This window comes from Dipodomys ordii, unplaced genomic scaffold, assembly GCF_000151885.1.
Source record: "Dipodomys ordii isolate 6190 unplaced genomic scaffold, Dord_2.0 Scaffold105, whole genome shotgun sequence".
Classification (NCBI taxonomy): domain Eukaryota; kingdom Metazoa; phylum Chordata; class Mammalia; order Rodentia; family Heteromyidae; genus Dipodomys; species Dipodomys ordii.
The window spans coordinates 2,430,185-2,454,590 of NW_012267321.1; the positions used below are offsets into that span (position 1 = coordinate 2,430,185).

General features: G+C 44.2%; 1 pseudogene; it reads right to left on the reverse strand.

Moving 5' to 3' along the window:
* LOC105994199 overlaps nt 1-24,406 on the reverse strand; it is a 58,309-nt pseudogene that overhangs the window by 22,086 nt on the left and 11,817 nt on the right.

Below are 24,406 nucleotides of genomic sequence, written 5' to 3' on the forward strand. Positions count from 1 at the left end.
CAGCCTGGACATCAGTAAACAGAAACCCTGAGAGTGGCTCCAGGCTGGACTCTGTGAGTTTCTCACAAACTAGCCCCCGGGAAAAGCTACTGTTTGCTGAAAGGCCTCAACTCTACCCAGAACCTAGCCTCATCACAGCATCTCCAAACTTGAGGAAAAAGCCATCTCCCTCTTTTGTGATACTCAAAGCACATCCCCTTCCCATTGAACAAACTTGGAAGGAGGATCGCAAAATCCTAGGTAAGGCAGAGCATTTTTCTGCCTGTCCAAACAAACTGACTTAAGAAACCAACCAAGCCACAGGACCACAAGCAGACCAGAGACTCCAACCAGAGACTGTTTATAGACACAAGGGAGATACAGGATTTTTCCCAACCCTCCCCAAAAAATCAAATAACTTTTTTTTTCCTTTTTCTTCTTCTTCTTCTTTTTTTTTAAATACCTTTTACAAAATTTTTTTTCTTTTCTAAAACTCTTTTTAATTTTTACCTTTTTTGGAAAAAATTGTTTTCTAGTAATTTTTCCCCTCATAATCTTTATTTTAGGGATACATGCATGTGTGTGTTTGTCTTTCTTTCTTTTTTTTAAAAAAATTTCTTTATGTTTTTAGCTTAGCTCGACTGATCTTCTGATCTTTTTTTCTTTCTTCCTTATCCTTCTCACCTTTTCCTCTCTTTTGTTCTTCTTTGTGGGACTTAATTGTTGTTCTGCACATCCTCAGATAAACCCATAGTTGACTATTGGACCCTATCCCCCATTGTGTACACACTTAATCCACAAATTTATTACTCAATGCATAACTTCTGAGACTTAAATTCCTTAATAGCAGTACTACCTCTTTATACGTATATAATATTTTAAGTATTTTTATTTTTAAGTTTTTCACATCTCCTTTATATCCCTCCCCTTCTCTCATTATATTCACGTTCTTTGAACAGTTTGTTCTCAAATCTGCATATTAATAATTTTTATTTTTGTATTTTTTCTGGTCTCTTTTTTCCTTTCTCTTTCTTCTTGTTTTTTCTCTCTCTACTTTCATCCTATTCAACCTATTTCCTGCTTTGAGACTAGGACTTAGTTAAGTTAACTCTCCCTGTACCTTCCCACATCACTCTATTCTTATTTTTTACCCACATCTCTCCCTAACCCTAATAATTTCTGGTTTACCAAATTCTTCTTTGCGGTTCATAGCCATTAATATATGGTTGTTTGATGTTGAATAGAGGTATCTGTTGAACTAGATTGTATCTGTAGACTATTGACTGTGCAAATTCAGACTTTGGTTGATGCTTGCCTTAAGTTAGTGTTCTAGCACAAAACTGGTGTTACTTTCATCCCAAATGGGCAGAGTAAGCCAGAAAAACACAAGAAAAATGGCAAGTCCAGGTATCTACACTCCCACTCATGATAATCAGGGGACAGAACAGATAATGAATAATCCAGAGGAGAGTTCCCAAATAGCTCTACAAGCACTGCTGGCAAACATGATAAATGAAAAGATTGAAATCATACAAAGTACTCTGTATGAGCATGATAGGGAGAGAGAGGAGGCAATCCAAAAGTTTATATAGGAATATCATAAGCGTGAGGAAGCTACTCAAAAACTGATACAGGATTTGCTTGAGCAGCTTGAGAGTACTCAAAGAGAAAGGCAGGAATGGCATGAACAGGCTGAGAACACTCAAAGAGAATTACAAGAATGGCATGAATGTGAGGAAGCTAAGCTAAGAGTAATAGAGGAATTGAGAGAGCAGGATGAAAATACACAAAGATCACTAAAGGCATTCATGGGATCCATTAACAAAGAGCTGAAGGAAGTCAGGGAGACCACAAAGGGAATGCTGAATGGAACCGAACAGAAGGAATGGGAGTCCAAAGAAACCATAACCAATCAACTAAGTGATTTGAGAATAAACACTGAACACCAAATTAAGGAAGTAAAGAAGTCCATACAAGATCTAAAACAAAGCTTCAACAAAGAATTTGAAGCCATCAAAGCTGATCAATTGGAAGGAAAAGAAATAAAAAACAAAGTAGAAAGTCTTGACAGCATGTTAGACCATGCAGAAGATTGAATCTCAGGGTTTGAAGACAGCCTAGATATTATAGAGAAAGAATATACAACCATCCAAGACAAATCCAAGAAATATGATACATCTATCCAACACTTGGAAGAAACCATCAGAAAGCCTAAAGCCCATGGATTGGGAGAAGATCTTCACTAGCCATACAAAGGACAAGGGTCTCATATCTAAAACATACTTGGAACTCAAAAAATTAAATCCCCCAACAACAAATCCTCAATGAAACAACTGCCCAATAAATAAGTGGGCAAGGAGAACTTGGAGCCTGATGAAAATGCCACTGACCACCTGCAAGTGACACCAGCAAGATCTTAGCCTCGGGCCTTGACCCACGGGGTCTGAGTATGGGGGGAACCTGTCAGGCTGAGGGGACGGCTGTTAGGGACTTCTTTCTCTTGCCCCAAGATGACTGGGAATTCTCCTCCATCTTAGAAGGACCCTGGGTCAAAGTTAGCAGGAATCTAAAAGAAAAATCCTCTGGAGGTGAGTAGAGGGTTTCAAGCCCCCTGGTAAGTGGATTTGAGTCCCACTTGTGAATTGTGGTGAGATGTCGTGCCATTCACTGAGACCTGATTTTGTCTTTGTGGCCACTTGTCTGTCTTGTTTACTTCAGTGTGTTTTCTGAGGTAGGGATAAACTGGGGGCCCATTAGCCCCCACCTCCGCCTTTGGTTGTTGTCTTGTCTAGTTCTGTTTTAGAATTGATTCGAGTTTTAAATGTATGTACAACTGATTTTGATTTTTTCGCACTTTAAGATCTGTGTGTGTTTTGTATGTGTTTGTGAACATGTTCAAAATAAAAATTATCAGCATGCTGTAAAAATTGGGTAAGTTAAGTTTAAAATTCAAAAGGTTATGAGCTTTGGACATTACCAAAAATTTTAGACTTTTCACATTGTTTTAAATGACTATTTAAAGATTCTTTAACTTAGAAAATTAAAAATAGTCTTAAAAACTAGTGGGGCCACACCCTGCCAAGCCTATGCATTACTTGTATCCTAAACAGCCTGTGCAGAAATTTACAGCCCAGCACAAGGTGTGACAGTCCCTTGGAGCCACTGAGAGACCCTGCTGTTGCTGCTGTTGCTACAGCCTGACAGTCACCTGGAGGAAATCTGCATTGTTACCTTGACGACCTCCACCGTGAAAAAGCAGACTAAACTCCTGGCTGATTCCAGTTTTGGATGGTTTCACTTTGTACATGTTACCATATACCTACTCTAATTTTATTATGGCTATGCTTCTTGCTGGGAACACAAGCAAACATTGTATTGCTCCTTCATTATACTGCTTTGCCACAATGGGACCTCCTAAACATATTAAAACTGATAATGGTCCGGGATATGTCGGACAAGCTTTTCAAACTTTTTGTAAATCTGACCAGATTTTTCACTCTACAGATATTCCCTATATTCCTCAAGAATACAAAATTGTTTAACAAGCCCATGGACTGTTAAAACACCCAATTTTTAAATTAAAATGAGGGAATTATACCCCTTCTCTCCAGTTAATATTCTTTTCATGCTTTATTTGTACTAAAATTTTAAAGCTTAGATTGTAATGGCCTTTCTGCAGCACAGTGGTTTTGGGAAAAAAGAGAGCAAAGAGCTTTTTCCCAAGTTAAGTGGAAGGATCCTTTAACAGTGATTGGCACGGCCCCGGATCCGGTTTTAACTTGGAGTTGAGGACATGTTTGTATTTTTTTGCAGGAAGAAAATAAATCTTGCTGGTTGCCTGAGCATTGTGTTTGGATTGTGGATGCTCATTCAGATGACACAAATGCTGACACATAGAGGTTACATGCCAGATCCCCTGATTGTGCACCCTACAACTTGGGAGGGAGTTGAAGTACTCATTCATGTCAATAGATCAGTATACAGTACAACGCCTTATCCCTTCATCCAGCACACCAAGATGGGATATATCTCAGCTTTCCTAATCCAGGATTCCATTTTCTTGCCAGCAGGCTCCAGCAACAAGGACTCCACCTCCTTGGACTGCACCACTGTCTCCTCCACCGTGGTCAGCGACTCCAGCGGGGGCTGCAGGCGCGGTGCAGGGGGTGGCACTGATGTTCTGCTCAGTCCTCCATCCCTGAGGCCACCCTGGACAGCACCCCGACCCCTCCCAACATGGCTCCATGGCTCCTGTCTTTGCCATGGGGATTGTACAGGGATCCCACAAGCCACTCACCAGCAGGCAGTGCACATTCTCTGTGCCCCCATCAGGTGGGTGAAGGTTCCAAGCTGCTCAGCCAGGGCCAGAAGGACTTCATCCTCATTGTAGATGGTGTGTGTAGGGGCAGGGCATTCCCATCACAGCCTACTCTGGGCCCAGGCACCCTGGGATCCCGGCCCCAAGATACCCAAGCTTGCTGTCAGTACCCAGAGTTTTCCCATATGGCCAGCATAGAGAACAAGATACGAGCTGGGGGTGGGTGGGGGAGCGCTGCATGAAAGGCCACTCTGCACCCCTCAGGGAGGGGAGACTGAGTCCCATCCTGTACAACACTGTGGCAAGCAGATTTCCTGTTCAGGTAAGTCTTATATTCTCAACCAAAAATCCTTTCTCTCTGTTCAGACTTGGTTCAGCTACTGCCTCCTGGAGACTTTGTAGGCTTTCCCCCCCCTTCCGCCTGCCTGCAACCAATGGCCCCTGTGCCTGGCTCCCACCTGAAGACAGCGCCAAGCCCAGCCACAGCCTCAATCCTCAGAGCTGGGCAGGGCAGGCCCGGGCACCACCGATCTCTGGGATTCTTCCTTTCTGACCTAGAACTTGCCACAGGAAGTACAGCATCCAGTGCTCAGAGCACCACCTCCAGAACCCCAACACTACACTGCTGTCCTTTAAGATGCCAGCCTGGCATTTTGCTCTAGCCCACAATCATGCTTCAGTAATTGCTCACAAAACCAATCCTGCCTGTTCTGCAGGCATGAGGCCGAGGCTTCTGCTTTGCTGTCTGGACAGCACTACCTTTCCCAAAAGACACGGTACCTGCCATATGCAACTGGAAAGGCTCCAGGTCAATGCAGTCAATTTGGCCTAGAAACACCTCCAATGAGTGAGCAAGATGAGCATTGGCTCGAGTGAGCCACTCAACGTCTGCCACCCAAAAAAGAAAAACAACTTAGTGAGGATCCAAGCCATAATGCCTTTGGCTTGGGTCCTTCACTTGATAATAGCAAGTTGGTCTGCAAGTTGGTCTGCCTGAGAGTACACCCAAGGTGTGCCCCCCCAGGGAATTGTGAACCCACTCTAATGGCTCTCCCCTTTGAGTTAAAACTGCAGAAATCAATGTAACACCTGCAAAAAACCAAAGGGAAATGGGCTCAAAAATAGAATACCTCCTCAGGGAAACTTCTTCCAGGGCTTCTTGGAACTGCAAAAAAGTTTCCCAATGGCTTTCTGTAATTGTAAAACTTCATGGGGTGTCCTGTCTTTTAGTAGGGCAAATAAGGGCACAAGACCTCGGCAGGCATCTTTTCCTTTCATGCCCCAAGTTGTGTGCCAGATGTCAGGTCTTTGTTCCTCATAGACGGACAGCGTCCGAGGAAAGGTAAGTGTGGCAGCTCGCCCGTTCCCCAGCTTCCCTTTGCCTGGGAGACAATCAGACACAGTGGAGAGTCAAGTCAAGCAGGAAAACTCGTTTATTAACACACAGCAAGCCCTTTCTAAAGCAAAAAAGAGCGGGTGGCATGGCAGGGGAGGAAAAGGAACCAATCACTGTCAAGTTCACACCCTATCATGCACCTCAGCTTCCACGGTCTGATTCTGCAATAAACGTAAAGCAAATCGGGCTCTGCCCACTCAACTACCTCTCTCAGCGCCATCTTTGCTGCCCATGTGCTCTACACACAGCCGTGCTGTGGGCAATTCCATGGGTGAATGGGAATCCAAGAATGTACAGGTGGGACTGGACTGTACAGGCGGATCTGGGTGCTCAGTTTCTGGCTCATTAACTCCCTCTGGAATGCAGGCCATAGAACCTGAGCTTTTTTTCAGAGGACGGCCATGGTAACTACTGCACCCTGCTTTTCCATCTCCGAGTCATCACAGCAGAATCCTGACCAGTGTCTGACAGTACATCCCTTTACCAGTTTTGGGAAGGGTCCAGCCCCACATGCCAACAGGAGGGCCAGAGAGTGCAGGAGGAGCTCTGCTAGGCCCCCAGCCTGGCCCTTTGAGGACCCTGTTACACCCTTTCTGCTTGATCACACTTTGACACAGTCTTCCCCATCCATGAAGTCTGTATAAAAAATATATATATAAAGAACAAAACCAGAGGGTTTGGAGAGCTTCCAGAAAGCTGAAGATGTGAGGGTTCATGGAGCGTAGGGGGTATAGACAAAGCACTCGGCCCCTGGATCCTTCCCATACACTTCTTTCCAGTGGCATCCTGATGGTAAACCAGTGAGGATTTGCCTCGGTCCTGATTCCTTTGAGCTGATCAGCCCCACGTGGGGGCAGAGTAAGAAACACAGGCAAGCAACCTGGGACTTCACATCTGCAGCAGGAGAAGTTAGGGTGAGAAGTGAACCGAATGAGAGGTGCCGGACTGTGTCTGCTGTTGCATAAGGAAATACTCGGGGAGGGAGTTATGGCTCTGGTGGTAGAGCACCAGCCAATGAGCTAAAGCATCAGATACCAAGTTGAAGTTTTAGTCTCAGATAAAAAAAAAGAAAAAAATGGAAATACTTGCTTTCTACTGGGGAGAAATGATCACACTTTTCAGGGCCACAGCTTTCTGTTGACTGTGGTGAAAATTTGGAGAAAAATCACGGAATTTTGTTTGTCTTTACACATGGGCTGTAAGCTATGTCCAAGTCCTGAGTCAGTGCTGGTGAACAGGAAAGTAGTGTCTGTGGGTGAGTGTTTCAACATGGCACGATAAGTTCACTCTGAATTGAGGGTGGGTCCTTGAGCTAACCACAGTGTCCTCCTAAGCACCCCAGCTGGAGAAGACTCAGTACAGTGGGCACAGCCTGGAAACAGAGGCAGGGGGAGGCTGAGGATACATCCATAAGCCAAAGAAAATCAAGAACCATAACTGGGCCTCAAGTGAGGAGAGGAGCGCAGAGTGGATCCCCAAGAAGCTGTGAATGTAAGCCACTGGGTGAGGCTATTTGTCCCAGCAGTCCCAGAGAACAGGTGCATCAAATTCTCGTAGTGTGTTCACATGAAAGGAGAAGCAGCAGCAAGATCAACCCTCCCCTGAAGAAACTAAGGTGGGAGCAAGGGACAACTATCTAGGGCAGCCTGTGTAGACAGGTTCCTAACCCCATAGTTCCGATTGGGACCACTGCAGTGGACTGCAAACCCTATCCTGTGTGCTTCTCCTGCCTTGCTCCAGTGCATGGAGCACAATGATGTCATGTGTTCTGAGTGCAGTGACATCACTTAGAACAGCTAACCCTGGTGGGCACAGAAGGCCTCCTTCCCCAGGGCATAGCAGAACAAGAAGCTGCATTGAGGTGAAGAATGGTCCTATGCCCCAAGAAGGTGAAAAGTGACGGAGAGCTTCCCTGCTGATGATCCTCTCATCAAGGCATTAAACATCTCTTTGGGATCACAATGAAACTGATGAACAGTTAGGTAGAAATGCAGCTGGGCATAGTGATGTGCACCTAAAATTCCAGCAATGAGGAGGCTTAGGCAAGAGGATACTAATTTCAAGGCTAGCCTGGACTACACAGTTGAGACCCTGTCTTCAAAAGCAAAAGAGGGTCTGGGAAGGTGGCTCAGTGATAGACTGCTTGCCTTGCATACAAGAGGCCCTGGGTGTGATTCCTCAGCACCACATAAGCAGCTAAGGCTGGTCGTGGCAATGTGGTTCAAATGGTAGAGAACTAGCCTTGAGCTGAAGAGCTGAGGGACAGTGCCCAGGCCGAGTTCAAGCCCATGACAGACCACAAAAAAAAGAATAGAAAATGGGCTAGGAAGGTAGCTCAGTGGTAGACTGATGCCTTGCATGCATGATGACCAGGGTTCAATTCCTCAGCATCACCTAAGCACAAAAAGCAAGAAGTGTTGCTGTGGATCAAGTGGTAGAGTGTTAGCCTTGAGCTGAAGGGCTGAAGAACATCGCCCCAGCCCAGAGTTCAGGTCCTACAACAAACCAGAAAAAAAAGACAATAGAAAATGAAATATGTAGGCATATTCTCAAGAATATGTTGGTCCTTGAACACCATATCTACTGTGGCACTATTCACCACAGCCAAGAAACAACCCAGAAGCTCCATGGTGTCTTCAGAGAAATGAGTGACACTGGACATGCTTGTGTGGAGCAAAGTCAGCCAGGTTCAGAGCAGTGGAGTCAAAGGCCCAACTGTGGATGAATGCATCAAGAAGATGGAGCCTGGTCAGTCAGTGCTGGAGTCCCTGGCCGTGGGGGTGATCTTCGAATCCCACCCTTCCCAGTGCCTCTGACGACCCTTCATCAGGATGTTTCTGTTGGAGGCACAGTTCAGTGCCCAGGATGATGAATGCTGACATGAATGTTGATGCTAAAAATTAGATGGAACTGGAGGAACTATTTGGTTGGTAGAATTTTAGTCATTCTCATAACAATTTCTAAAAATTTAGTTCATAGATTCCATTTGGTAAAGGAATCAATATCACCCTTTCTTTGTTTGAAGAAGTGAACCCGCCTGTCTCAGGTTAGGTGGATCACCATGTCTCCCTTACCCGTCGTCGGGAACTTTTTCAGAGTGAAGCTGAAGAGCCTGTCTTAGGTTGGTCAGACTGGCACCCTCTCTTACCCATCTCTGGCTGTAGTTCCTCTCAGGGGGAATTTATTTATATGGAGCTTGATCTTATGTAGCTGGCTGGCTATACTCAAGAGAGTTTTGCCGTGCACGTATAATACAAGGAAGGCATAGAAACACCATCAGTAAAAGCATTCCCAGGCCAAGGAATGACATTAGCAATCCTTTGACATAATTCAGGGAAGGGATATAGCATTGAAATTGTTTAAACAGTTTTTTTTAGCAGTTGTTGCCACTTTAGAGTCCAGAGGTAGGGCTCATGTAGTATTATGAGCAAGCTGATTAAGATAATGGGCAGTCTGTACATTTTGTGTTAGTGTCACAGCAGCTGCTGCTGTGGAGGCAGCTAACAAAATAAAGACCAAAACATCAGTTAAAGCAGCCCAACAAATCGACGAGGGCTCATTAGTTCTTTCAATTGTCTAAACATCTGAATGCCAGAATTTTTATACCAAGTTTTAGAAATATTTACAGGAAGCATAACAAAAGATGGTTGTCTAACAATAAGTATGGATTTAGTTATGCCTCTATACAACCAATTAGTAAAAGAACAATTAGAACAGGTGACATTAAAATAATTAGCTCCTACAGTGATATTATATGGTCAATACATAATGACATGGGGTGGTGATACACAACTCATAATATTTTTTAAAAGGTTTGAATTGGGCAGGTTATGTTGTTGAGTGCAGCCACCAGTATGCAAACATGATGTTGAGGATGCCCATTCATCCACCACAGCCCAGGATTGTACTTGTTAGTAAGATTAGCACCAGACCAGTCCATTAATTCAGAGTTAGTTCCAGAAATATTGGTAAAAAATAGCTGTACATGCCTGTACCTTTTGGATGAGGCTCTCTTGTAGATTCTATTTGTGAAGAATGAATGCAACTGGGTACCATATAGGATGGAGAAGAATTTGCATGAACTGGGTGTTCAGTTGGTAAAGATGTCATAAAGGAATTTCAATGTATGAAGCTGCGATATCTACCATCTTGCTGTGCTGGATGAAGGGATTGGGGGCTGTATTGTATGCTGATCTATTGACATGAATGAGTACTTCAACTCCCTCCCAAATTATAGGGTGTATAACCGGGGATCCAGCATGTAAGCCCAATGTGTCAGTGTTTGTGTCATCTGTATGAGCTTCCACAATCCTAACACAATACTCAGGCAACCAGCAGGATTTATTTTCTTCCTGCAAAATAACACAAACCTGTCCTCAACCCCAAGTTAAAACTGGATCGGGCCTGTGCCAATCACCCGTTAAAGGATTCTTCCACGTAACTTGGGCAAAAGCTCTTTTCTCTCTCTCTTTTTTTTCAAAAACCGCTGTGTTGCAGAAAGGCCATTACAGTCTAAGCTTAAAAAATTTAGTACAAATAAAGTGTGAGAAGAATATTAACAGGAAAGAAGGGGTATAATTTCCCCCTTTTAACTGAAAAATTTGGAGTTTTAATAGCCAGTTGGCTTGTTTAACAATTTCTTGTTCTTGAGGAATACAGGGAATACCTGCAGAGTGAAAAATCTGCTGAGATTTATAAAAAGTTTGAAAAGCTTGTCCAACATATCCCGGACCATTATCAGTTTTAATATATTTAGGAAGTCCTAGAGTGTCAAAACAGTGTAGGGAAGGAGCAATACAATGTTTGCTAGTCTCCCCGGTAAGAGGAGTAGCCATAATAAAATTAGAGTTGTTATATGGTCACATGGACAATGGGAAGCCATCCAAAAAAAATGGAATCAGGGTGGAGTTTAGTCTACTTTTTCCATCGTGGAGGTGGTCAGGGTAACAATGTAGATTTCCTCCAGGTGACTGTCAGGCTATAGCAGCAGCAGCAGGGTCTCTACGTGGCTCCAAGGGACTGTCACACCACTTGCAGGGGTGTAAATTTCTACACAGCCTGGTTAAGTATACAAGTAATACATATGCTTCACAGACTGTGGCCCCACGAGTTTTTAAGACTATTTAGACAATAACCCAGGAGAAATTACCAAGATGACAACAATTTATTTTTTAAATAAAGCTGACTTTTTTAGGCAGATATGGAGGGCTCAGGCCTGTACTACTATTTTGCACGTCTTTTTTGTCTATTTTGTCACATTTTTTAATGACTTTGTTCCCTTGTTCAAAAAAGGGGATGATGAGCAAAGAATCATCTTCTGTAGCATCTTTAGGAATGTGACCTCTAGTAACCCTAACAATATCTAAGTCACCAGTGCAGGCCTTTAGACAGATGTTAATAGAAACACACTCTTTGGTTTACAAACTATTTTCTTGAGCAGATAAACTTTATGTATCTGGTGTTAGCTCAAAAGTTATTGCCAATTAGGGCCTTTGAAACATTCAGGGGTTGGGATTTAAACCATTGCCCACATTTTATAACTTTAGCTTTTTAATACTATCACACGATTCTGTCCTTACAAAGTAGATAGTCATGGATATTAGGCATGCTTACAAACTATCTTCACATGACCTCCTTGCTCTGACCAATTATTGAAGGGCCATGCACAAATTACTGTAGGATTTGTCATTTTTGTCATCCAAGCAGTGGCTTACTGCCTCTGGATGCTCCTCCATTGCTCTTGTCCCAGGAATGTCTTCTCTACCCTGGGATAAATGTCTTATCTGTATTTTCCTTAGCTGGTTGCTGGACATGAACTGAGGCCTGAGTGCTGTCTCTCAGCTTTACAACTCAAGGCTAGCACTCTATGAGTGCTAGCCACTCAAGGCTAGCCACTATGAGTCCCAAAGCAGCTCTGCTTGCTCTTTCAGCACTCTGTTGGCTGAGTAGAGGTTACAGTCTCACAAGGACCTTTTCCTGCCCGGGCTCGCTTTGAACCAGTTTGCAGATCAATGAGTCTTATAAAAGGCCACTTTACTCCAATTAAAAACAACATAGTGGTCAACATAGAAGTTGCTTTTAAGCATGCTCTTACCTGTAACTTATTAAGAGCCAAAGTTACATCTGACAAACTTATAAGAATCCTCTGTGTTTTGTTCTTGGCTTGCTGGAAACTTAGAAAACCTCTAAGAGCAAACTGGAATAGCAATTATTTTGGTAATCCTAATTTTTTTACTTTGAGGCAAATGTTAAGAACAATTTTACTTTTAAACTTTATATCCAGAAATCCATTCCTATTTTTAAACATCTGTTAATCTCTTTTTTCTCTTATATTTTAGTTTTTAGTTACATTAAAAAAAATCCCTTAAAATCTTGAGGCCAAGTGTCACTCATTGTCTCTTTGTTTGTTTTAATACAGATACACATTAAAACTTTTAAACTCAAATGACAATTTTTTTCTTAATGCAAGAATTACAATCATCACTGTACCAAGAAGTTAAACTTAACACATTTATGACTTTAAAAACATATCCTAATTGTAGAACATCATTGAAAGCAAGTCACATTATACAAATACATTTTTAACCCTCTTTTTAAGACCAAGGGGCAGTTTTAGCCATACTAATCTGATCATCACATCACTAATTTTTACCATCATGTTTCCAGTATTTATCTGTAGAGAAAAAGGATAGAACAAAACTGGGTCACTTGGCCCCTCCTATGGAATGGGAACGCAACAAATCTCACTCTTTAGGGTAAAATGAACTGCATTTGTGCCAGCTTGTCCTCTTTTACCATGTGTGGACTCCTCCCATGGCCCGTCCTACCATGTATGACCAGGTGAACTGCACTTTTATGAGTTTACCCCTTACAACTAAAGATAGGTCAGTTGATGGCTTTTAAGTTTTTTCCTTTTCTTATCTCTTGGTTTTTGAAAGAAAATACACATTTTTAGACAGACAGAACAGGTAATGTATTTGACAGTGTTAAACAAACTTTTATATTCAAACTTTTAATATTTATCCCCAAATTTGAACCAAGAGAACTAAATTCCAACAGCCAAAGCATTTTTCAAGCTAGATAACTTGATACCACTGTAAACAGCCTTATGCATTTTAAAATACCAGATTTTTAAAATTTTATATGGTAAAGAATCCTTAAAAAGTCATTTAAAACAATGTGAAAAGTTTTTAAAATTTTTGGTAATGTTCAAACTTCATAACCTTTTAAATTTTAACTTAAACTTACCCAATTGTTACAGCACACTGATAATTTTTATCTTGAACATGTTCACAAACACATACAAAACACACACAGATCTTAAACTGTGCAAAAATCAGAATCAGTTGTATGTACATTTGAAACTGGTACCAATTCTAAAACAGAACTAGACAAGACAACAACCAAACACTGAGTGGGGGGCTAATGGGCCCCCAGTTTAGCCCTACCTCAGAAAACATAACAGAAAACACACTGAAGTAAACAAGACAAACAAGGGGCCACAAAGACAAAATTAGGTCTCAGTGAATGGGGCAACATCTCAGTACCATTCACAAGTGGGACTCAAATCCACTTACCAGGGGACTGGAACCCCCTCTACTCACCTCTGGAGGATTTTTCTTTTAGATTACTGCAAACATTGACCCAGGGGCCTACCAAGGTGAAGAATTCCCAGTCATCTTGGGGCAAGGGAAAGAAGTCCCTAGTGGCAGTCCCCTCAGACTGACAGGTTCTCCCCCATACTCAGATCCCCTGGGCCAAGACCTGAGGCTAAGATCTTGCTGGTGTCACTTGCAGGTGGTCAATTGCATTTTCATCCGGCTGCAAGTTCTCCCTGCTGGCCCTTTTAAGTTATTGTTAGATCCTCCAGGTTTTTCACTCCCCACCCCTCCCCTACTCCTGGATCCGAGAGGGTGGAGGAGGTGGCAGTGAAGGGTAGAAAGGGGGGTCAGTTTAAAGTATAAGTAAAAAAGGAGGAGCTAGAGACAAACAGATATTAAAAAGGGGGTGTTAGCCAGCCTCCTCAGGGCTCTCGCATCAGGATGAATCTGAGAGAAGAAACATTCCAAGAATTCCAAAATACATACACACAAACATTGAGACAAAACACATTTACAACATGTGCTTTGTAGACTGTCAGACAGAAAGTGCCTAACTATAGACAGGCCAAAATGTCAGCACTAGTGGATAGTTTACCCTGATGGGGATCTGGGGGACATCTCCCAGTGGCCCAGTTGGCTGTCTTAAATTGTGTCTGCCAAGACTCTTGCCAACCCCAGTACAGAACCTGCGGGCTACACAGAACCAGACAATCACAAAGCAGCAATGTTTTAACTTACAGGCCATTTGCATCATAATGTCCCTGAATCCTTTCTTCCTTTTTTTTTCTTTTTATGCTAAGTTTCTAAACTAATGGTTCCTTACTCTGGGAACCATGGACATACTTCCTTGACAAAGCGAATGAAACTCTCTGACTGCCTCTGTCCAACTTTCTCTCCTCGAACTTGAAGCATTCACTTAAGAGCCTGCACATATAACGTGCGGCTCTTACCTTGCTCCATAATTTCTTACTCCCAACTATACTTTCACCCACTGTCTTTTTCAGGATGCGTCCTCTTACCTTAGTGGGGTCCTCTACCTTGATCCCAGGTTTTCAGGTCCGGAATCGGGCGCCACATGCCGGAACCTGCCGGCAATGAAAGGGAATCCTAAATTAGGGAGCAAGGATGAGAAAAAAAAAAGACATGAGACAAATGATGGGGTCAGGAGGTCTGCAGCTCAAGACTACAGCATCGTTTATTTTTAACTTTCCCTAATATATACTATTAGAAGTCAAGAGGTAACATAAGGTTATAATAGTCCAGAAAAAAAAGGAAAATTTCAATAAAAACAGAATGCAGTAAAATAGGACAAGGTCAACTGGTAGAAAGTAAAACAAACTCTGCAGACATAGCAAAGCAATCCCGGGCACCTGGTGTTTTTTAAGTAAGCCAGCTCCTTGTACGTGCCTTCAAGTGAGCACAGGGGTCAAGATGACCTTAGAGCTTTACTGTCGGCTCCGAAAATATCAGAGGTAATATTAACATATTATACTTGGAAACGAGATCCACTAATATAGCTTACGGTTACTAGATTTAAACTACTTTAATGATTGGATAATCTTATGTGCTAGTATATGATTTCATAAATGAATTTAACTATATGAAGATATAATAGTCATACTGCAAGCATTTTGAATCCCTTTTGTGACTTAAATGTATAAATATTTAAAATTGCAATGCATTTCTGTTTTGCTGTTTAATAAAAAGATGTTTCACAAAAAAAGAAGATGTAGCCTATTTCCATCACAAAGTACGACTAGACCAAGAACAAGAAGGAAATTGTGTCATGTGCTGCCACATCTGTAGAACTACAGATCGCTGTGGAAAATGCAAGATGTCAGACACAGAAAGGCAAATGCACTTTCTTGAAACAGACAAGAACAGGGCAGAGGAATTATCAGCAAGACCAGAAGGGTCCAGGTGAGGAATGGAGTCCATGCAATGAGGTAGACCAGAAACCCAAGGTGAGGAGTCACAGCTGATCCTCTCCTGAGCAGAGTGACAAATTTCTGCTTCAAAGTCTCCACTGATAAGAATGAAAATCAGTAGGGAATGAGAGAATGAAGCTACCTCCTCAGAAACAACCAGGCATGAAAAGAGATCACTCATCACCCTGCATTCAGGAATATGCATGGAATGCTGACCTCTAATCTCCAAATGGGGTCTCTAAGGATGAAAACATTTTTAGAAAAAAATGGTCATTATTGCAAAGAAATTCCTGTACAGGAAGGTCTCATTCTATTATCTTTCTTTTTTTTTGTGCCAGTCCAGGGATTTGAACTCTGGGCCTCGATGCTGTTGCTGAGCTCTTTTATTCCAGACTGGCACTCTACCACCAGAGAGTGGAGATAAGAAACTCATGAGCTTTCTTCACCAGGCTGGCTTTGAACATTGAATCTCTAATATCAGGCTCTGGAATTTGCATCAGTACAGGCATCCACTTTTCTTTTCTAATAGCAAGAGATAAAATAAATAATAGATAAAACAAAAGGAGACTGAGATGAGGAGGGCTGGGAAGGTGGCTCAGTGGTAGAGTGCTTGCCTAGTATGCATGAAGCCCTGGGTTCAATTCCTCAGCAGCACATACATAGAAAAAGCCAGAAGTGGTGCTGTGGCACCAATGGTAGAGTGCTAGCCTTGAGCAAAAGCAGCTCACGAACAGTGCCCAAGCCCTAAGTTCTAGTCTCAGAACGGGGAAAAAAAAAGGGAAGGGACACTTTGGGTAAGAAACTTTGGGGACACATGGCTTACACACCGCTGAGGTGGTTTACAGACAGTCATCTCAAGTTGGGCCTCAGTGTCTCCTGCTGCCCTACTGGGATCCAGGAGAGGTAAGCGACTGCACCCCTCCCCTGCCCCATGGAGAAGCACCCACGAGAAAGTGAAAAGTGTCTTGATAATTGTCACATGGGGGAAAAGAAAAAGTTTCTGAGAACTTGGCTTGCCACCGAGGTGAAGGGAAAATCACCACTCCAGCGGGAGACGACCTCAGCTGCCGCCCTCCTGGACCCCTATCTAAGGAGCCCTCTGCAGCTCTGAAGTGCCCATGTGCATCTCAGAAACGACCCCCCCCACCATGCACATCCTGAGAGAAGAGGCGAGCACTTGTGTTCACTGCCACTGGAGAGGCGCAGCCTGCATGAGAGACCCCAGGTTCCATACTCTGGGTAAGGTATCACCTTAGGAGCAGGGATTCTTGATTGAATCCGGTTGCATAACAAAGAAACAGGGAAGGATAGGAATGAGCTAGGACAGTGAAAAGAACAGGGGTTCCAGTCCCCTCACCCCCAAGCCCTGTTGGTTTCTAACTTCGACTCCTCTCACAGAGTCTGTCGTGGTTTATGACAAGTGAGGGGGAATCCTGATTGTCCATGGGCTGGGGAAGATGTGTTCACATAAGTGACTCTAGAATGGCATTTGACCCTAAAATTGCCCCCTATCTGTCTCTGTGATCCACCTCCTTCTTAACCCGCAACATCCCAATGCAGAACTGGTTCATCTTCCTGGTATTTTTTCTGTGAAATGTGGGCTCCGTGTTGAGGAAAGGGTGACACCTGGTAACCACTCCTGCAACCAAGGTATTGAAGTATAAGGGCATGTGACACCGGGAACATGTCACGCATGTTTCAAGTTTCTTTCTGTAGTCAGACAGAGAGCTTGAACTTGAGTCTAGCCCATGTTCCTTCAGCACTTTTTGCTCAAGGCTAGGCCTCTACCACTTTGAGCCACATATCTACTTTTTTTTTGCTGGTGCTTAACTGGAGAGAAGAGTCTCAGAGACTTTCCTTCTCTGGGCTGGCTTTGAATTGGGAATCCAAGGTCTCAGCCCCTGAGTAGCTAGGATTACAGTTTTGATCCACTAGGGTCTTGCTTGTTTAGAATCTTAGATCTGGTTCTACAGAGGATAAATGCAGCTGCCTTCTCCTCAGAACCACACTCACCTTCCCTTAATGCCATTTCTCCAGGTTCACCCGTTTCCCTGAACATGCAATCTTCCTCTTCCCGATGGATGAATAGAATTGGATTTTTCCTAATACATGAGATATATTAGGACAGTATTTCTGGTGGTCTGATGGTTGGATGGAGAATGTTGAGTTCCCTTGGCACCATGAAGGTCTCAGTTTCCCAAGCAAGAGCTTCTGAATGAGACTCAAGGAACAGAGAGGATGGGAGATGCCCATGTGTCTATGGGGGTGATCCTCTTAGGCCAGACTGTGGTTGGGTTTTAGGTAATTTGTCTCTTCTCTCCCATTATCTATTTCTTTCCTGCATGGGAAACAGGATGATAGCCACAGACTTGATTCTTAGGGACTTAATTGTGGTCAACTTCCTAAGTCTTCTGTGTAGGGGTGTACCCCAAACCATGGTGGCTTGGGGCTGGAGAAATTTCTTCAATGATGTGGAGTGCTAAATGGTCTTCTATCTTTTCCGAGTGAGCAGGGGGGTGTTGAATGGTAGCACTTACTCCCTGAGCATCTTCCTTGCTGTCAGCATCAACCAGGGAGACTCCAGGTGTGCAGGGCTGAAGGGGAGAGCCCACAAGCACATTGTCTCCACCCTCTACCTCAGCTGGAGGGTTTTCCTCCTGGTGAGCATTGTTTGTCTTATGTTCATGACCGGACCCAAAGCACATGACAACATGACGAGCTTAAAGGCCTATGGATACTGTTCTTCCATGCGTCAAGATCCGGCTGCTAATGTGCTGTACGTGGCCATGCTCTCGTTGCCTGATGTTCTGTGTCTGGGACTCATGCTCTGGGCCAGCACCTCCATGCTTTTTGTCCTGTACAGACACAAGCAGAGAATGAGACACATCCAGAGGATCAGCGTCTCCACCAGAGCCTCTCTAGAGTCCAGAGCCACCATAATCATCCTCCTCCTGGTGAGCGCCTTTGTCTCCTTTTATTCCATGTGCTGCATCTGTCAGACTTGCTTGACTGTGATTTTCAACCCAGGCCCTTTGCTGCACCATATTATGGCTGTTTCCCGTCCCTCAGTCCTTTCCTGCTCATGAGCAGACACTCCACTCCTCACAGCCTCCTCTTCACCCGCACAAAAAAGAAGAAAGTGATCCTCCCCTGAGGACGACCAAGCTTGCATCTCTGCTGAACTTTGCTTGTCCATTCAACAATCTCCACACCTAGATAAAAGTCATCTGCTGAGAGATAGAGGTGTGCACACACATCCACACCTGTGCATTTGTGTGCTATATATCTGTGTGTGTGTTCATCTGTCTCTATTTTGCTATCCCACAAAACTATATGAAAGTGGAAATGTGAGATTTTGACATAATGTTTTTTAGATCATGTTAACTTCCTCCAGAAATCTGCCCCATTAATTGGTAATCATGTCAAATTGAAGATAAACTGGTTAAACTCACTTAACATGTTTTCCTAATTCCATTTAGAGTCTTGTGATTTTTTCTTTTTTATTTTATAGTTCCCTATGCAATGAAGCAAATCATTCTTAAAGGCCTTTCTGTTCTGGAGAAGAAAGTAGTTTGAAAGAAAATAGCGACTGGGTATTGGTGGTTGATGCCTGTGTTCTGAGTTCCTGAGGAGGTAGGATCTAAGGATCACAGTCAAACCAGTCTAGGCAGAAAACTCTGAGACTCTCATCTCCAATAAACCAGTAAAAAAAAAGATGTTGGTGGTGCTGTGGCTGAAGTAGTAGGGTGTTAGCCTTGAGCAAAATCATCCCAGGGATAGAACAGAGGCCCAGATTTCAAGCCCCAGGACTGGCACAAAGAAGGAAAGAGAGAATGAGGGACACAGACATACAGACAAATAGAGACAGACAGAGAAGAGATATGGAAAGCCAGAAAAGAAGAAGGAAAGAAGGAAGGAAGGAAGGAAGGAAGGAAGGAAGGAAGGAAGGAAGGAAGGAAGGAAGGAAGGAAGGAATGGAAAGATGGAAAGAAGAAAGGAATAAAGGGAGTCCTGCTGGTGTAGCTCTGACCACACACATCAAGGCTCCTTCATGACAGTTACTCCCTTAGTCTTGTCTGTGCTTATTTCTTCCACATAATATATATTCACAACTCCTTATTTTCCTTGGCAGTCTATGTTACATATCTCTAGACTCTCTGCTAATTCAACAAGTACATTAAGTATACTTTTGAAAAATACATTTTTTTAAAATGTAAAGTTGTTTTGAAAACACGAAGGCTCCTTTAGAAAGTCCTTTGCTTGGCTATTGTGAAATTTCCTGCAGTGCTCCTCATGACCCTTGTTATGAGGTCCCTTTACCATAGCCTCTGGGGGGCAGGTCAGGGCTGCTGTGCTGAATGATAGGCAGGGACCTCTGGTCCAGGGATCTCTACCTCCACCCTTTACTTCTCAGGAATGAATTTCAGGGTGACAGCAAGCCAGAAGTAGCACTGATGCCCCGGGGACAGTCACCAGCCCTGATCACAAAAGCTCAGGAATAGGCCTCAGGCCCTGAGTTCAAGTCCTAGGACCAGCACAGAAAAGGAAAGCAAGCAGATGGCAGGCCTGCCTCCAGGAGCCATCCAGGGACTATCCTAGGTGTTGAGTGGACTGTGGTCTCTGAGCCAGGTGACTCTTCCTGATCCTGAAGGTCCTACAGCCACCCCCACAAAAAAAGTCTTGAACCACAGGCCCTGCCATCCCTGCACTCCCTCCCCCCACACTCGCTTTAGTCAGATTCCCTCCTCACCCCATGCCCTTAATCCAGCCCAAAGTCATTCCACCCAGCACAAGTGTGCTGGGGTCTCCTTGGGGAGCTGTCTGGTGTCATCATTAACCTCACACACACACAGTCTTCTCCTGAACCCTGGTGTTCCCGTCCCCAGAGGTTCTCCCCATCTGAGTCACGTTGGGGAGCAGGGATGTGGACTTAACCTCCTGACCTAAGGGCAGTGCGTGTCCTCCACCAGTTCCCTGCCTTCTGAGGGGATGCAGGCTTTCCCTGCCCCCACCCCACCCCCTCTGAGCACCCGCTTCCCAGGGGGACACCACCCTCCACCCTCCTCACACTGTCTTGAGCATGATCCAACTGCAAGACAACCCATGCCCTGTTCTTCCCCACCCCCACAGTGCTCAGCAATGCTCCATGAGCTTTTCCTCTTTTTTTTTTTTGGTCTGCCGTGGCGCTTGAACTATGGACCTAGGTGCTCTCCCTCAGCTCTTCAGCTCAAGGTTGGGCTCTGCACCCCATGCACTCCTGCAGTCAGCTGAAAGCACAGCCACCCATTGTCATGCTGACGTGCAGCCCTGCCTGGACTTGTTACTTCTGGAGAGTTCACACATTCAGGAAGTCTCTCTCCATCTCTGTCTCCTTTCTTCCTGAGCACTATCCATTCTATGCCATCATCTTGTACGAATCCCTTTCCTGTTCCCTGTGTCCTTGCCATGTGGTGGTCTGACCCCCGACTTCTGCTCCCCTGCCGCACACCTGCCCACCATCCTTAGCTTGGGGACTCTGGTCCCATCCCTTGTGCACCTCCTGCTGGTAGAGCAGGTCACACTGTGATCACCATCCTCACAAAACCACCAGCCTGGCGAATCTCTGCCATTGCAATCAAAACAGCGGAATCTGGTAGGGCCAAGAAAGTCCTGGGGAGGCTTTTGGGGGAAGCAATCACGCCAGGTCAGATCTGGGAGTATCCATTGACTGACCCCTAGTACAGGCGCCATCTGACTTGTGTTCGTGGGTCACACCCGAGTCCTGGCATGATGGTGGCCACTATTGCACACTGCACACACTTTGCCTGGTCAGGCCCCTGCCAGACTCTATCTACCTTCGCATTGTTTCTACTTCATTAAAATACCTAATTACTCACTTCTTACGGCTGATAGTGCCTTGGCGGAGAAACCTTTAAAGCAGATGGATCCTTGGTATCATGACTTTTGGGGGAGGAGAGGGAATCACTAGTGGGGCTTGAACTCAGGGCCTGGGTGCTGTCCCTGGGCTCTTTTCCTCATGGCTAGTGCTGTATCACTTGGAGCTTAGTGCCACTTCCAGTGTTCTGGTAGGGAACTTAAGAGTCTCCTGGACTTTTCTGCCCAGGCTAGCTTTGAACTGTGATCCTCAGATCTCATTCTCAGTAGCTATGATGACAGGTGCAAGCCACAGGTGTCCAGGGTCTCATTCTTCAAATTGTCCAGGGCTGGTTGAGCCATTCTTGCAATTATGGGTGGAATGCAATGTGGGCATGGTGCATGATCTTTCAATGCATTGTTGAAATTACTTGCAGGTATGTTATGAAATATTTTACATCTGTGCTCTTCAAGGAAATAGGTGTCTAATCTCTTCTATAGTCTGTTCTCATTTTGGTATGAGAGGGATTTTGGTAGCCTTCTTCCTTTCCTAGTTTTTGAACCTGTCTGAGGGGCATTGGTGGTAATTCTGAACACCTGGTGTAACCCAGCAGTGAATTGATATAGTGCTTGATTACAGATGAAGTTAGGTGATTAAATTCATCTTGGATCAAACCTGATGGGTCCAACGTGCAAAGACTGAATCTATTTCTTGTGTGTTTTCTAATGTGTTGGATTAATTTTCTAATATACTCCCCAGTGACAATTTGAATGTAAACTGTTATGATATTCTAGTATTCTTAGTTGATGTCTTCACTCTTCTTGGATGAAGGCTTGTCTGTCTTAGCTATCAAGGAAACTTCTTACCTTCACTGATTTTTTTTGTCAGTCCTGAGGCTTGAACTCTGGGCCTGGACACTGTTCCTCAGCTTTGCAGCTCAAGGTGTACACTCTATCACTTGAGCCAAAGTTGCCACTTCCACTTATCTGGTGAGATGAGTCTCATGGACTTTCCTGCCTCGGCTGGCTTTGAACCATGGTCCTCAGATCTCACCCTCCAGAGTAGCTATGATTACAGGTGTCAGCCACCAGGCCTCAGTTTCTTTCACTGACTTATTTTTACATTGTTCTTTTTTTTATTGTAAAGATACTATACAGAGGGTTACATTGTTCTTTTAATCTCTTATTTTTTCATTTTTACTCTTATGTGTGTGTGTGTGTGTGTTGTGTGTATGAGTGTTTATGTGTGTGCCTGTCCTAGGGTTTGAACTCAGGGCCTGGACACTGTTGCTAAGCTTCTTTAGCTCCAGGCTAGTATGCTACCACTTGAGCCAAAGCTCTGCTTTGTACATTCTGGGGATAGTTTATTGAAAATGAGCCTTGTGGGACTGGGAAGGTGGCTCAGTTGTAAAGCTCTTGCTTGCAGGCCCTGGGTTGAATTCCTCAGCACCACATAAGCAAAAAATAAAAAGCTGGAAGTGGCACTGTGACTCAAGTTGTAGAGCACTAGCCTGGAGTTGAAGAGATGAGGGACAGTGTCCAGGCTCAGAGTTCAGGCCCCATGAAAGGACCCCAAAAAAAAGAAAAAAAGAAAATGAGCCTGGTGGACTTTTCTGCTGCCTTTGAACCATAATCCTCAGATCTGAGCTTCTGAAATAGCTCTGCTTAGTGGTGAGCAGCCATCAGTGCCTGACTGGCTCTATCCTGATTTTTATGATTATCTCTCTATCCACTGCTCTGGGTTTGCTTTTACACTGTGCTTCATCATCGATGGCATTTGAGATACCTGAATTTTTCCCTCCAGGCCCGCACAGCAGTAAATTCCCTCCGAGAAGTTTTTGTTGCATCCCAGAAGTTCTGGAAAGTTGTGGTATGGTTTTGATTCTTGAATTTGTAAACTTGTTCCTTCATTTGATCCTTAAGTCTTATGGCTGACTTTGGGCTCGACAGTCTATCACTTGATGAGAGGGGGTCTTTAGCCAACATTCTAACTTGGTCTGGACTTACGGGTCCATGGCATCCAGTAGTACTAGTTCATGAAACCAGGGCAGCAGTAGGCATCTGTATGCTGGCTCACTGTCAGCAGAGGGTGATGGTCTTTATCTCATCAACCTAGCTTGGGTTCGATGTCTCCACTGCTCTCGTGGGACAAGCAACTGGGAATTCCTTTCAGGTCAGTTCCCATTTGCTTGGGACAGTTTTCCATCCTGAACTTTCAGCTTTCAGTCATGGCTGGTGAAGTGTCATCTTATGCAGTGTTGATTTATAACGGTTGGGTCAGCTCTCCCTCCTGGCTGACAGGCACAGGGTAGTGCTGGGTCACTGCTTTACAGTTCGGTCAGGTGTATACAGATCAGGAAAATACTGTCAGCTTTATGTTGTATATCAATTCCCCAACACCAAATAGATCTAAATTTTCAATGTACCATCTATTGCTGTCTACTCATTTTGATCTCGTATATTTGTTTATTCTACTAAAAAACAACTTTCCATGAAGAACAAAGCCTGGCACCTGCAGGAAAATGGATGGAACTGGAATTCATCATACATCTTGGGAAGGAAAACAGGCCAGACAAGAAACTTAAATATGTTTTTCTCAGGTATACTTTAGACTTTAAAAACACTAACCTAGCCAGGTGCCGGTGGCTCACTTCTATCATCCTAGCTACTCAGAAGGCTGAGATCTGAGGATCATGGTTCAAAGCCAGCCAGGGCAGGAAAGTCTATGACACTCTTGTCTCCAATAAACCACAAGAAAACCAGAAGTGACACTGTGGCTCAGGTGATAGAGTGCTTGCCCTCAGCTGAAGAGCTGAGGCACAGCAGCCAGGACCAGAGTTCAATCCACATGAGTAACCAAAAAAAATGATATAAAGCTGTAAAGAGACTCACAGTGATGTCCTCTACCACAGGGGCCCTGCGTTCAATTCCTCAGCACCATGTAAGCAAAAACAAAAAATGCCAGAAGTGGCGCTGTGGCTCAAGTGTTAAAGCGCTAGCCTGAACTGAAGAGCTGAGGGACAGTGCTCAGGCCCAGAGTTCAGACCCCACGACCAGATCCAAACAAACAAACAAACAAACAAACTTTACTGTCAGCTCCCAACCTCTCCCCCATCTTTGTTTAAAGAAGCGAACCCTCCTGTCTCAGTTTGGGTGGATCACCGTGTCTGCCTTACATGTCATTGGGAACTTCTGAGTGGAGCTGAATGCCCTGCCTTGGGTTGGTCAGACTGGCACCCCCTCTTACCCATCTCTGGCAGCAGTTCCTCTCAGTGGGGTGGGGATTCATTTATATGTAGCTAGGTCTTATGTAGCTGGCTGGCTAAACTCA